This window comes from Olea europaea, chromosome 8, assembly GCF_002742605.1.
Source record: "Olea europaea var. sylvestris chromosome 8, O_europaea_v1, whole genome shotgun sequence".
In the NCBI taxonomy this organism is placed as follows: domain Eukaryota; kingdom Viridiplantae; phylum Streptophyta; class Magnoliopsida; order Lamiales; family Oleaceae; genus Olea; species Olea europaea.
In genome coordinates, this window is record NC_036244.1 from 15848615 (window position 1) to 15861696 (window position 13082).

General features: G+C 32.4%; 1 long non-coding RNA gene across 1 annotated transcript; it reads right to left on the reverse strand.

The window, feature by feature from the left end:
- Positions 1-284: 284 nt before the first annotated feature.
- LOC111399270 lies at positions 285-1333 on the reverse strand. Its single transcript, XR_002703616.1, has 3 exons — positions 1285-1333; positions 1023-1205; positions 285-658 (listed from the first exon to the last, which is right to left on the reverse strand). It is a non-coding gene; the product is annotated as an uncharacterized LOC111399270 (long non-coding RNA).
- Between the last annotated feature and the right edge of the window lie 11749 nt (positions 1334-13082).

The following is a 13082-nucleotide window of genomic DNA, read 5'->3' on the forward strand; positions in this document are numbered from 1 at the left end:
TTACCCATTGAATTTACTTGTTGGTGGGCTAATGTGGTTAAATTGAATACAATTCAAACCAAAAAAAAAAAAAAATTTGTTGCATCTGGGCCTGGGTGACAGTGGGCTGCAGCCAAATGCAGCCCAACATTGAATCCGCCCATGCTCGTCAATATCCCAACATCTACGAGTTGGAATATTTATGCTACTGTCAATACTACTGTAACAGGTTCAACTGCATTGGATAGGATTAAAAAGTGAAAAAAAGAAGTTAATATGTTGTTTTGTTCTGCAATACTATCTAATGGTGCGTAACAAACATGCTCTTGGTTTCAAAATGTCCTTTTACATAATCCAGCGATATCAGCTGTATCAAATTTTACATGCTTCTATCCATTGTCTCACTTTGATATCAAATGTAATCATCTGACCTTTGACAAACTCGAGCAATGTGGTGTTAGCAATACAAGTAATTTACAAGGTTCAACACAAAAAATCCCAACATGGAATCTATCAACCAACTTAACATTGTACCTACTCAAGCGATCAAAAGCTGATTCTAATTTGACGTCTTATTGGACTCAATTGAGAAACTTCTGTAAGTACGACGAGCACTTTTTAAGTGGTCCGAAGGAAGGCTTTCTAATATTTTGCTTTCCTTATAGATGAAAGCTAAAACCTGCATATGTTTGAAAGAAAAAAAGTTACCAGGATATCATCATGTCATAATTAATTGTGTCAATGTTATGAAAATTCTATCTATTTGTATGAAGAGAGTTAATGATTCATTCATCGATAGTTTGCGTCCAACATTATAAAATTACAAAATAAAAAGAATTAGTCAAAATAATAGTATAATTGTAACTTAATATTGACATGTTCCCTATATACGTAGAAAACCGTAAAATTTAATGTTGTATATACAAATATATATGCACTTCTCATACCCAGAATAGAATATGTAATGACAATTTTAAAGAAGTACCGAAGCAAATCTTTTGAACATAATTTTCAATTAAGATACCTGAGATGAACATTTCTACCTGGAAGTTGAATATTTGGTAGAAGAAACTGCACATTTATGATATGATAGCCATATACAAGAATCGAGAAAGGCAGATTTATGCATCTTATTTGGGTAAATTTGGACATCCTTATTAAATAGATAACTCTTGGTCTTCAACTGGTTTTGACCCGTTAACAGTTTGACAGTTCAACCGGACATTCTGAAACAGATGAATGTAACCATCAGATTACTACACACGCAAGTACATACGGCATCTTAATCTCTGTAAAAATTGGTACCTCTAGCAGGGAAATGTAATAGAAATCCTCCATATGCTGCATTAGTGCAGCAATAGGGTAAAAATTTTGCACCAGCCGTCCATTGACTAAATTACTACTCATTTAGGGTTCGGCTTATAAAATTGTAATTTAAACTGTTGAGTAAGATTTATAAACTTGATTAATGGGAGGGGCCAAAATATATCTATCTCTTGGTTTAATACATTTGTGGCGACCAATGATATGTAATATGGATGATACGATGGCTAGGTGGACGTTTTGGCCATCTATATCTCGCTTTTATTTGAAGCTGTAAACTTGAAAATCAAGTACCTCCTATATTCATAATATTTATTTCAATATGAAGATCAATGTTCCTATCAAATTCAATAATCTCGCCCAGTTAGATTTGATGATATCCTCACATGTGACCTGATAATATCCCTATCTGAATGCGAACATATAAAAATGTATTAAATCACAAGAACATTTATTGCATTTTGAAAAGTATAGATAGTTATTTCTAATGTCTATAGGGTCTTACAATGATTTATACTTGTGTTTAGTTATGTCTATTAATTAGTGGTCAATTAATTGAAAAACATTAAAGTTCGAAGAATCATTCAAACCAAATAAATATTTAATTGCCCAAGTGAATTTAATATCAAAAGTTTAAAATATAGGATTCAACATTATCCTAACATAACCAATCATCGAAAATACAAAAAACAGCTTGGAACAATACAATATCATTCATAATTGAAAGATTGGGAGTAAAGACAGCAAAATATCTTGAATCTTAAATTCTTTTAGCGGTTCATGAGTTATCTCCTTAGATGTCTTTCTTATCCTTATTCAACTTCAAGCAATAATGTATGAGAAGCTGACGTGGATGTGTCTTGTATCAAATATTTTTTCTAAACTTTACAAAGAAAATAGATTTGGATCTCCAATTGCTTCTTTTCATAAAGAATAGTGTTTATTGTACTGTCAAGGAGCATCCTAAGCTTTCTCCTTCAATTGTAGATGATGAGGTTATTATAAACTAAGAACTAGGTCCAAAAGCATGCTTTAGATGCTTTCAAAAGATTATTTGCTCTCTGAAATCGCGAATTTTTGGTGTTGCGATGTGATCAAGCACCAGTTTTTTTTCCATCTTCAAGTTGGTCTCTGACTTCTCCTCTTAGTTCGACCTAAGTCTTTGTTGAATTTCATTTCTAGTCCTTCATCTAAAACTATTTATAATTTGGTCATCCACATTCCATAATTGACGGTAATTAATCCGATGCACGTTTCAAAATTTTGCAATTAAGTTCACAAACTTTTCAAATGTTGAATTTAGCTCTCAAAACTTGTGAATCACATTTGGTTGCCCTCTAGTACTTCTAATGGACCAAATACAATCCAATTGACCTTCAATTTCCTTGAGTCAACTCCAATTTAGCCCCTATCTCACTTAATGCCTTTATCTATAAGTGCTGAATAGTCACACACCAACTACATGATAGATAAAAGTGTGCAATTTATGTCAATATCCAAGAGTCCGAACATATGTATTTTGTTGCAATTTTTGGATTGTGATTTCATTCCAAATTACATATCACAACCAAGTCATAATTTTATGTCAAAAATAATGTTTGCCAGTCTAAATCTAAATCGATTGTGACAAAGGCAATCCAATAACATTAATTTTTATTCATTTGCCAACAACAAAATTGAATCCATAGTACAACATAGACCCCATCTTTAATTGAGAAAATGAACATCGTACTATCTAGTTTCCACTGATATTGTTTGATAGAAAGGAACATCATTTTTGGCATGTTTGACATAACAATAAACAAATATTGTTTGGCCAATATTTATTAATTGTTTAAAATTGGTCAAATCACCTTTGATCCTTATATTTCATAGAATTCACAACTATTATTCACTTATTTTTTACCTATTTTTGTTTATTTATAATTTAAATCATTTAGAAATACTAGCCAAACATGGGTTGAATGTTTAGCGCAATCATTAACTTAATTGATTAGAATAAGATGATCCAGGTTATTATAAAAGTATGGGAAATTTTCATAAATGTTACTAAAATTGAAAATGCATAAAAAATTCCCATTTGCACCAATTTCTTCCAAAAATGTCACTTTTTGCTGCAAAATGTTCATTTTACCCTTTGTGACACCTTTTTAGGAGCAATAAATGCTTGATTTGAATGCAATTAATGATGTGATGTGATGATTTATTTTGTATATTTTAAACATTTGAGATATGATTATTATATGAATACTATGAATTTTTGTTTAAAAAAAATGGTGAAAAGTTAAAAAAAAACACACACACAAACATGTATGAACACAAACCCTACATTTTTCTTCACCCTTTTCATTCGATCATCAACAAGGGAAAGCTATTGGATTGATCATTCATTTCAAATGTGAGCTTATAGAAATTCTTTATATTTTCATATCATATTTTACTATTTTAAATGTTTAATATAACATGATCATAACTTTTTGAATCTCTTATTCATTGATGTGTTTCATTTTTGATATATTTTTTGAAGATGCCTTTAATACCAACATATTGTGATGAAGCATTGGGTTTTTTTTTTTTTTTTATGACGAGAAAACCCGTAATCGCTACCCTTCGAGTGCGCATTAGGTAAATTCTAGGGCTGACACAATAGCTTGCAAACTACGTCAGTCAGGTAAATCGCACTAGACAAGTCCAGTGCGACAGACTTGACTGAGAAAGTATTGATATGGAGAAATGAATAATACCTCAATGAAGCATTGAGTTATTTCTTATTTAAATGAAGCGTTGAATTATCCTTATTCAATTTGAGGAAGATATTGTGATATTGTAGTTGAGAATTGATTATCACTATTAATGTCTTTAATAATTTTTTCCAAAGAACCAAATGTAGGGTTTCGAAGCTACCCCGAAATTTATGGCACTTTAATTGTCGAATAGTGTCGTCGAAACCGTCAGGTTAGACATCTAAATTATCGAACTCGACATTTACTAACTATCGGGATAAACAATTTAACTGTCGATTTCGACACTTGAAAATTGTTGAAACCCTTTATTTCTCTTTCTGCTATTGCATAGATCTAAATATTTGAAAACTCCAATTTAATGATATTAAATGTCGACAGATTGAATGTGCAAAATTCTCACCTTTGTAATCCCAACATTTCAAGTCTGTGTGATCATTTAAGATTCATCATGTCACATAGGAAAAATTTGTTCACATGGATGACGAATGGAAGTTGAAAAGGGATAAAACCATTTCCATTTTAGCACGGCAAATTATTGCCGTACTCGAACTTATGTTATGATTGAAGGAAAAACTTGATATTGTTCAGCCCTGCAGTAAAATTGGATTGAAGTTCAAAGTCCTGAACTTGAATATACCTTCGACAGGAATACTCGAAGATGAAGACTTAAATTGATACATATCTGTTCATAAGGAAATTACACTCTGCGATAGTATTTGGCAACCAAGCTCCCGAGTGTCGACATGGGGTTGGATGCAAACAGTGTAGCAAAGTTGTTTACCTCTGCGGATGTTCCCCCAAAATGTACAACATGATGACCTCAATCATCAGCACAGTGTGTCGAACAATAATGCACATGAACCTCCAATTGATGATATCAAGTCTGAATTATATGTACTCCTATTTTGCCACCCTTCATACATCGTCATCCAAGTGGACCATCGATAAGGCGTAAGCGTGCCAGATACAATTCTGTCACAGGACTTAGGAAATCCACTCGCTATGATCGAGTTGATCATAACTGGACAACATGTTTAAACCCCAACATAACATAAATTTCTTAGACATACACTCTATGACATAGTGTGTGCGTGGTATTTTCAATGTTTCCCTATTGCGTTGTACATTATCAAGTTACATAATCATTTTGTTATCATTATTGTTTGCGGACGTTATTATTCCTTATGTTGGCATAAAAATAACGGAAAACAATGTTGAGGATCTACACAACATCCCAACAATTAAGCTGTCGATCTCGACAGACGTTCTCTTCATTCTCAACAAATTATTGCAAAGTAGAACAGTTCACTGCAAAGGTACAAAAAGCAATACAGATAATGAAAAAGGTAAAATTGTTGATTTCTTAACAAAGTGTAGAGATAACAAACAAGTTAAATTGCTCATTCTTTAAAAATGTACAAAAGACACTCCAATTCTATGGTTGTTCAAATTAATTTAACTGCACAATTTATCAACTTCTATCGCCATTTACTAAAATTTCTAATTTTAATCCCCACAAAATAAATTGTAATTAGTAAATTGTAAATGGTGGCCTAAATCAACACATAAATAATAAACACCCATAGTGTTAAATAGTATTACCACAGAGAGCAGAAGGAGGATAATTAGTAAAATTGGATTGAATTATTTTGAACAATTTAACCATGGAGTGCTTTTGGAACTTATTTAAAATATCAGCGAAGATGGCTCTTTTTCATTTTCTTCATTTTTATCATGCTTAGAAACTAAAATTTTCACTTAGGGTACATACTTATCGTAAAGGTATTTTCAACTTACGGTGTTCCCCCAACACATTATGAACTTACATTATTATCTTCAACTTACATCGTCATTACCATTCCATTATTGTCTATTGATGGGCAAACGTATGTTCAATTTCACTAGCAAAATACGAATCCATAGACAACATATTACATGGCATCTCGATAATTCATCTGCCATTCCCGACAGATTGTTTGTGTCATTCTCAATACTTGGATTAGAGTACAAAAACTACACTACATATAAGGGGAATAAGGGACATGCTCATGTTGAATTTTTGGTAGAGACATGACCAAAATCATTCCTGCAAAAGAAAGACTATGCATAACTTAGTACACTATATTTCATTAGTGTCCACTTTATTCGTCGTCGACAGCTAAACCTTCTCTCTCGCTTTCTTCATCTTACTCATCCAACGAGATGACAATTACCTCATTTTGTGGGACGTACGTTAACCACTCGTCGTCGTTGGAGTCATCAACCATGACCTCGAACACCACCCATCGAGCACACCATTTGGTGATTGTGCCCTTTCAGTCACAACTTCATCCAAGATGAAAAAAAGAACACGAAAATTGCTCTCCTACCAGTACGAGGGTTAAATTTCTTCCTCATCGTCTAAAGAAAATGTAGATTGGAAATAACGGGAATGAATCAGGAACTACCAAATGCTCGTTCAGGTTGAGCGATTCATTGCTTCCCGTGGATGAACTCATTATGTCAATGCAATGCAATTGCTTAAAGGAAAATTCTATGCCTGTGAGATGTTGACAGTCTCACAATACTCATGAAGTGTTTATGTGTAACTGATAATGAAGGCGTGCTATTTATAATCAACTTGAAGGGAGAAAGCAATTATGGTCATTTACTATCCAACACCAATTCCAATCTCATCTAAATATGAAAAGCAGTTGGTGTGATGGTTCATCTACATAAGCATACCTTTATCCTCCATTTCTCCATAATTGTTAGGATATTGTGACTCTTAAATAATGTGTACAATGAATTTTTCAAGTTTCCTGCAACTTTCATTAACTCATTTATAAATTAGTTGTAGCATGATTGTTATAGCTTTGGCATATTTAAATAGCTCATCATCTTTACCCAATCAGAAAATATGAATGACTTTCTCATTGATCCAAAAAGAAGGAATTACGATCACCATAAACTAAATGTGAACAAATGATACGCTCATGCCTTCATTGCAAAACAAATAATAATGTACATAACCATTCATTATTTCCTAACCCCACACAGCTTATCTTCAGTTATCGCATTACAACATTCAAACTAAGAAACGCGATACCAAATTTAAGCACATGGATAATATTGCCAACATGTTAGGCGGGTGCAAATGTGCAATATATGTTGAAAAAGTATCCAACGGCCCAAAATCCCTTCAACATGATGGATTTTAGCCAAAAGTTGTAACGACAGTTTGCTCAATTTTCAAGAAACGTTACATAAAATTCATTAGTGGACGGGCATATTACACAGTAACGGAATATTTAAGATTTTAGTGTTTATGCCCACATTGATTATTATGTCCAATTATCATGAAAATGAGTCTATTTTTTTTATTTTTTTTTTAAATGCACGCCTAAGATAGCATTAGACAATTAACAAAATAGTTGATTGCCTTTTCACATGCCACGGCCATAGATGGGGACAAAACTTCGTACCTAGGCACACTTTTAGAACAATAAGTACAATCATCGATAGGATCAAGGTAAATAATCCGATTATGTCTAGTGTAGGATATTAAACATATCGTGAAAGTAATTCATCTTATTGGAGACAGGGCTAGTGCATTGGGAATGGATTTGGAATGGCTAACGAATGGCGAGGTTAAGGCCATTTTGGGTCTAAGAACCTTGCCAAGGGTGTTTGATGGAAGAAAGATGTTAGGCAATTTGTTGTGATAAGTACAATCATCGATAGGATCAAGGTAAATAATCCGATTATGTCTAGTGTAGGATATTAAACATATCGTGAAAGTAATTCATCTTATTGGAGACAGGGCTAGTGCATTGGGAATGGATTTGGAATGGCTACCGAATGGCGAGGTTAAGGCCATTTTGGGTCTAAGAACCTTGCCAAGGGTGTTTGATGGAAGAAAGATGTTAGGCAATTTGTTGTCAAACGACCTCCCCCGAGCTATGATGTTACTCGGTCTATTTTTTAGTCAGTTTAGCCAAATGACTGAACGAGAATCCAACACCACATTCAAGACAATACGACCCAAAGGTTAATTGGGCCACTCGAAGCAACCTAAATATTTTAGTGTTGCTCGTGGCCCAATCCACTTCCTTGGATAGCCACTAATTGAGATAACAACTTGTGAGCCCCTTTATCTATCTCTTTGGCCTTTAACTTAACCCATTGGTTAACCTACCTATACTTATCTTATTTGAGCCATTTGGTTACAAGATAAATTGGTCTCTTTCTCTCTAAGTGAGAGACGCCTCACTGCCTCTCTCTCTCTCGGCCGATTTCACGTGTTCTTCTTCCTCTACTCTTTCTGCCTCTTTGTGACCACTACTTTAATGGTGATATTGTGTGAGATTTCTTACACCTTTGTGGTCTCCTAAATGAGATATCTCATTGGCAATCGGAAGTGGAAGCTTGGAATTGTCTTGGATCGTCGTTGTCGGCTTGTGGTTGTTGGAAGTGGGTAAAAATTGAGTCTGGGTTATCTTTGATGTTCAATACATCATCTACAAAAGGGAAGGAGAATGTGGTTCAACACCATGGTTGGAATGCACGGAAATGAGCATAGCTCGGCGGCAATGTCTAATGGAACCAAAATACCTATCAAGCTTGTTAAGAGATGTGAATAGATTATTGAAGAAGAAAGCATCCAATTTAGATGGCTGAAGGGTGATGTACTCTTTTTGGATAACATGGCTTTGCTTCGTGGAAGAAGACCATCTCGTCCACCTTGAAAAGTCTTGGTTACTACATGCAAATAAGCTCAATATCAATATCAGTGACCTATTAAGCAGGAAAGGAGCCAGGAATTCTTGTAACGGTGGGCTAAAAATTTTAAAAATTAGATACCATGCTATTAGATACTCGCCATCAAGGGCCACCTTAATTCTAGTAGTCGTAGTTTCAAACCTCATATCCTGTATCAAATCCACTCTACGCCCTTCGCTGATAATCTAGAAGTAGACCCAAAATGAAACGGATCATTTACAATAACTTACGAGGAGTAAAATTAACATCAATATTAATCTCTTTTAAACTTTCAAAAAGCATATTAGCATCCAGTAAATTAAAATGAAATAAAGTCAAAACCCAACCTTTATCCCAAAACTAATTAAACGAACACAATATTTTTCAAATAACCATTTTAAGCATCAAGCCACCTCCAGTGATCGATAATATTTCAAATTTGAAACAAAAAAGTCTGCATTTTACCAAGAAAAAATAGTTCATAAAAGAAAAGGTAATCCATTGTACCAGGATTTTTATGGAGAAATCTGGATGCGATTACTCAATTTTTTTCACCAATCACCCTATTACTAGTCAAACATAGCACGAACAACTAAAGAAATATTTAAATTGCTGTACATAAAACACATAATTATTTTCGAAAAATTACTCTACTTTGAATCCTATATAAAAAAAAGGGCTTTAGTAAAACTAATTAATCAAAATACACAAATTCAATTTAACATTCAAATTTGAAGAAAGGGTCACAGACTCATCGTCATTCACTGCAATCAGTAGGGCGTAGACCGACAGTAAGTCAGCAATCGACTGTTTCGTTCGGTGCAACTATTGGCAGGGGCCAAGTGAAAAGATTTAGGGATTTTGATTTTTGGGAATTATTTGAATTAGTTTTGCAAAGGAAAATGAGAATGGCCGAATGGAAAAGAAAGGGGATTATACATGTGAATCAGAATAAGAAAATGGGTAATGGACTAACTAATGGGTATTATTATTGGGCCTAAAATTATATAGAATTAGTGGGCTACAGATTAAAGATTTTTTTTAGGTGGGCTACCCACAAAATTTACTTGTTGGTGGACTAATGTGGTTAAATTGAAGTGGAAATTACACCAAACCATACTTTAAATATTTGACATTCTAAATTCAGATGAAGAGTTTCTATTTTCAAAAATCAGATTCATATTTAAATATTAAATATTAATTATACAAAATTCATTCTAAAACCCTATTCAATTTCTTCTCTCTCCATCTCCCTTTCTTTCTTCACGGCCTCTGTCTTCTCTCTTTCTCTTGCGACTTTGGCAACAACACGTAGAAGAAAGGCGGCTCAAGCTCCGGTGATCGCTAATGGTTTTGGCGGTGCGTTGCAGGTTTGGTGCACTACTGCTAGCGGTGGTGGCGGCGACAATGACTTTGTGTCGAACGAATGTGATGATACAATTTTGGATCAGATTTTACTTTGATTTTGTTGTCATTGTTTTGTAGTCGGTGGTCATGATGTTGGTTGCGTTCTAGTTTTAGATCTAGCTTTGGGGTATGTTTTTGGTGGAGGAGAATAAGGAAGAGGCGGGGATGGTGTGATGTTGGGAGTGGTTGGGGGCTGTGATGGCCTGTAAATTCAGAAATTTAGATCTAATTTTTTTTTGTAGTGGCCATGGCCGGTAATGATGAATTGCTATGGTTGCGTCTATGTCTGTGTCATGTTGCTGGTGGTAGGACTATGTTAGTGGTGGTGGCGCTATTATTTGTCTTGGTGGTGGTGGTGGTCACAAGTGGCTGTGGTGGTGGCGGTAGTGTTGGTGGTGACAGTCTGTGACCAACCATTTTGTTATTCGTGACCAACTAATTAATTGTGACCTAAATATTCGATAATTTGTGGCCGATGAAATTAACCGTGACCAATAAATTTGAAAATTTGTGACCTATAAATTTTATTTTATTTTATTTGTGACCAATAAAATTAACCGTGATCAATTAATTTGATAAATTGCAATGAATAAATGAGTTGTGACAAATAACAGTTTGATTTTTGTGACAAATAAATAATTTGTGACCTATAAAATTTTTGATTTGTAACTGAGCAATAATCTGTGACTTATAAAAAAATTTATTTGTGATCGAGAAATAAGTTGTTTTTGAAAATTAATCCGTTACCAATTTATTAGATAACTATGACCAAAGAACATGGAATTGTGAACTCAATATATTAATTAGTAAAATATATGTTTAATAAATTAATTTATGACTTGAAATTTTTTATTTGTGACCAAAAATAATAAATAACTAATTAAATGGTTAACTTGTGATCAAATTGTATAGATATGTGATCTAAATATATTTAATTAATTAAATTATATATAAATTTTAATAAAAATTTAATTTTTGAAGTTTGAAACTTGTTTTCTTAATTTTGAAACATACCTTACATAATCTCTTACTTCTGTAATTTTCCCAAAATTGAATACAATTCAAACCAAAAAAACTTTTTTTGTTGCATCTAGGCCTGGGTAACAGTGGGCTGCACAAAACCATTGAATCCGCCCATGCTATTAAGGGAATAAAGAAAGAAAATAAACTGCTCTGCAATAATTTATCTTAGGAGGATGAATAAAAAGGCCACTGTATAAGCTATTTTTATATTCATATGAATATAAATATTTTATTTTAATCTTTGATGAAAATAAAATATGTCATATATTGACCTTGCAATTCAAATAAAATGAGAATTATTTAATTGCTTGTTGAATAACCAAATAAGGGTGACGCACAAAGTTTGGAATTTATGCTAGATCATTTTGTTCCGCATGGAGTTTGTCAATGCATTGAAAATTTTGAAGAAAAATGTGTTATTAAGTATGTATATTTTTAAAGTATAGTAATTGGCAATAGGGTAAAAAATTTACTCCTTGACTAAATTCCTTCTTGCATAGGGTTCAGCTTATAAAATCGTAATTTAAATTGATGAGTACGATTATCGACGTCTTAAGTTTAACTCATTCATGAGTGCCAATGCTAAGGACATCTCCAATGTATGCATCATTTCACCAAAATGCACCAAATTTTAGTGCAAATTTCCTCTAATGTGGCACCAAACTTTGCTCCATTTTAGTGCAAAGTGTATAATGTTATTTTTACCATTGCTCTTCCCTTCCTAAATAAATTGATTAAGGGTATTTGTGTAATTTGTGTAATATATTTTTTAATATAATAAATTATTATTATTATCATTTTTATTATTTGCATTTAAAATAAATTTTAAATGTAAAAAATTATATTTAATGAATTAATTAAAAGAAAAAAAATTTAAAATATAACAGACACGATTCTTTCTTAAAGTTAACATGAAATATATTAAACGACGACATACATACGATAATCTAATTTTATTTAAATAAAAAGATACATAAAAAGTGCATTAGTTTAGTAATTTGAAAAATTAACATTTTTAAGAATTCTTTACTCGTCATAGACAAATCAAGGATAAAGAAACTCACATTGCATTTTGAAATGCATTAATCGATCATTTGTGGGAAGAACATATGAATTCTAAAAATTAAATTGCAAAAATTTTGAGACTTCATAATATCTTAATATCCAAATTCGAAATGCATTGCACCATTTTTTAATGGCATGATTTAATATTTCCGTTGTAGTGTTTTTATTAATTTTAATATTTTTTTATATTTATTAATGAATTTAATCTTTTACGTAATTTAACGTAATTATTATTTATTTAATAATTTATGTATTTAAAAAATAATTAAATAAATAATATTTCAAATAAATATATTACTAAAAATAAAAAAAGGGAAGAAAATTGTTAAACACTCTTAATTTGGTATAAGTTTTGGTAATGGTTGGAAATAAATTTTGGTTTGGTGCAAAGTTTGGTGTAGCGCTAAAAATAGCCTCAGTAACAAACGCTAACTCGATCGTTCAACCTTGAGGTAATTTAACTCCCAATTATTTGACATGCTTTACATACAGTCCAATTAGATATTATGTACCTTCGTTGCAAACATTTGATCTTATGAATTTTTTCTGAAAAATAGAGAGTCTAGCGCCTAAACTTTTAAAGAATTAGAAAACATGCTACCAAAATAGGGCATGTCTTATGCATTGTTGTCTACAAATCTTAACTCAAAATTTTAATAAATATTTTAATATTCTATTTGATAAGAAATTTTGAAATTATAAGTTGATGAATCTCATGAAATGTGTAATGAAAAATAGATAAAATTTTTGGGTCCAATGAAGTGTGTGGTTAAAATTAAGTTTGATTAGTTTATAATCTCG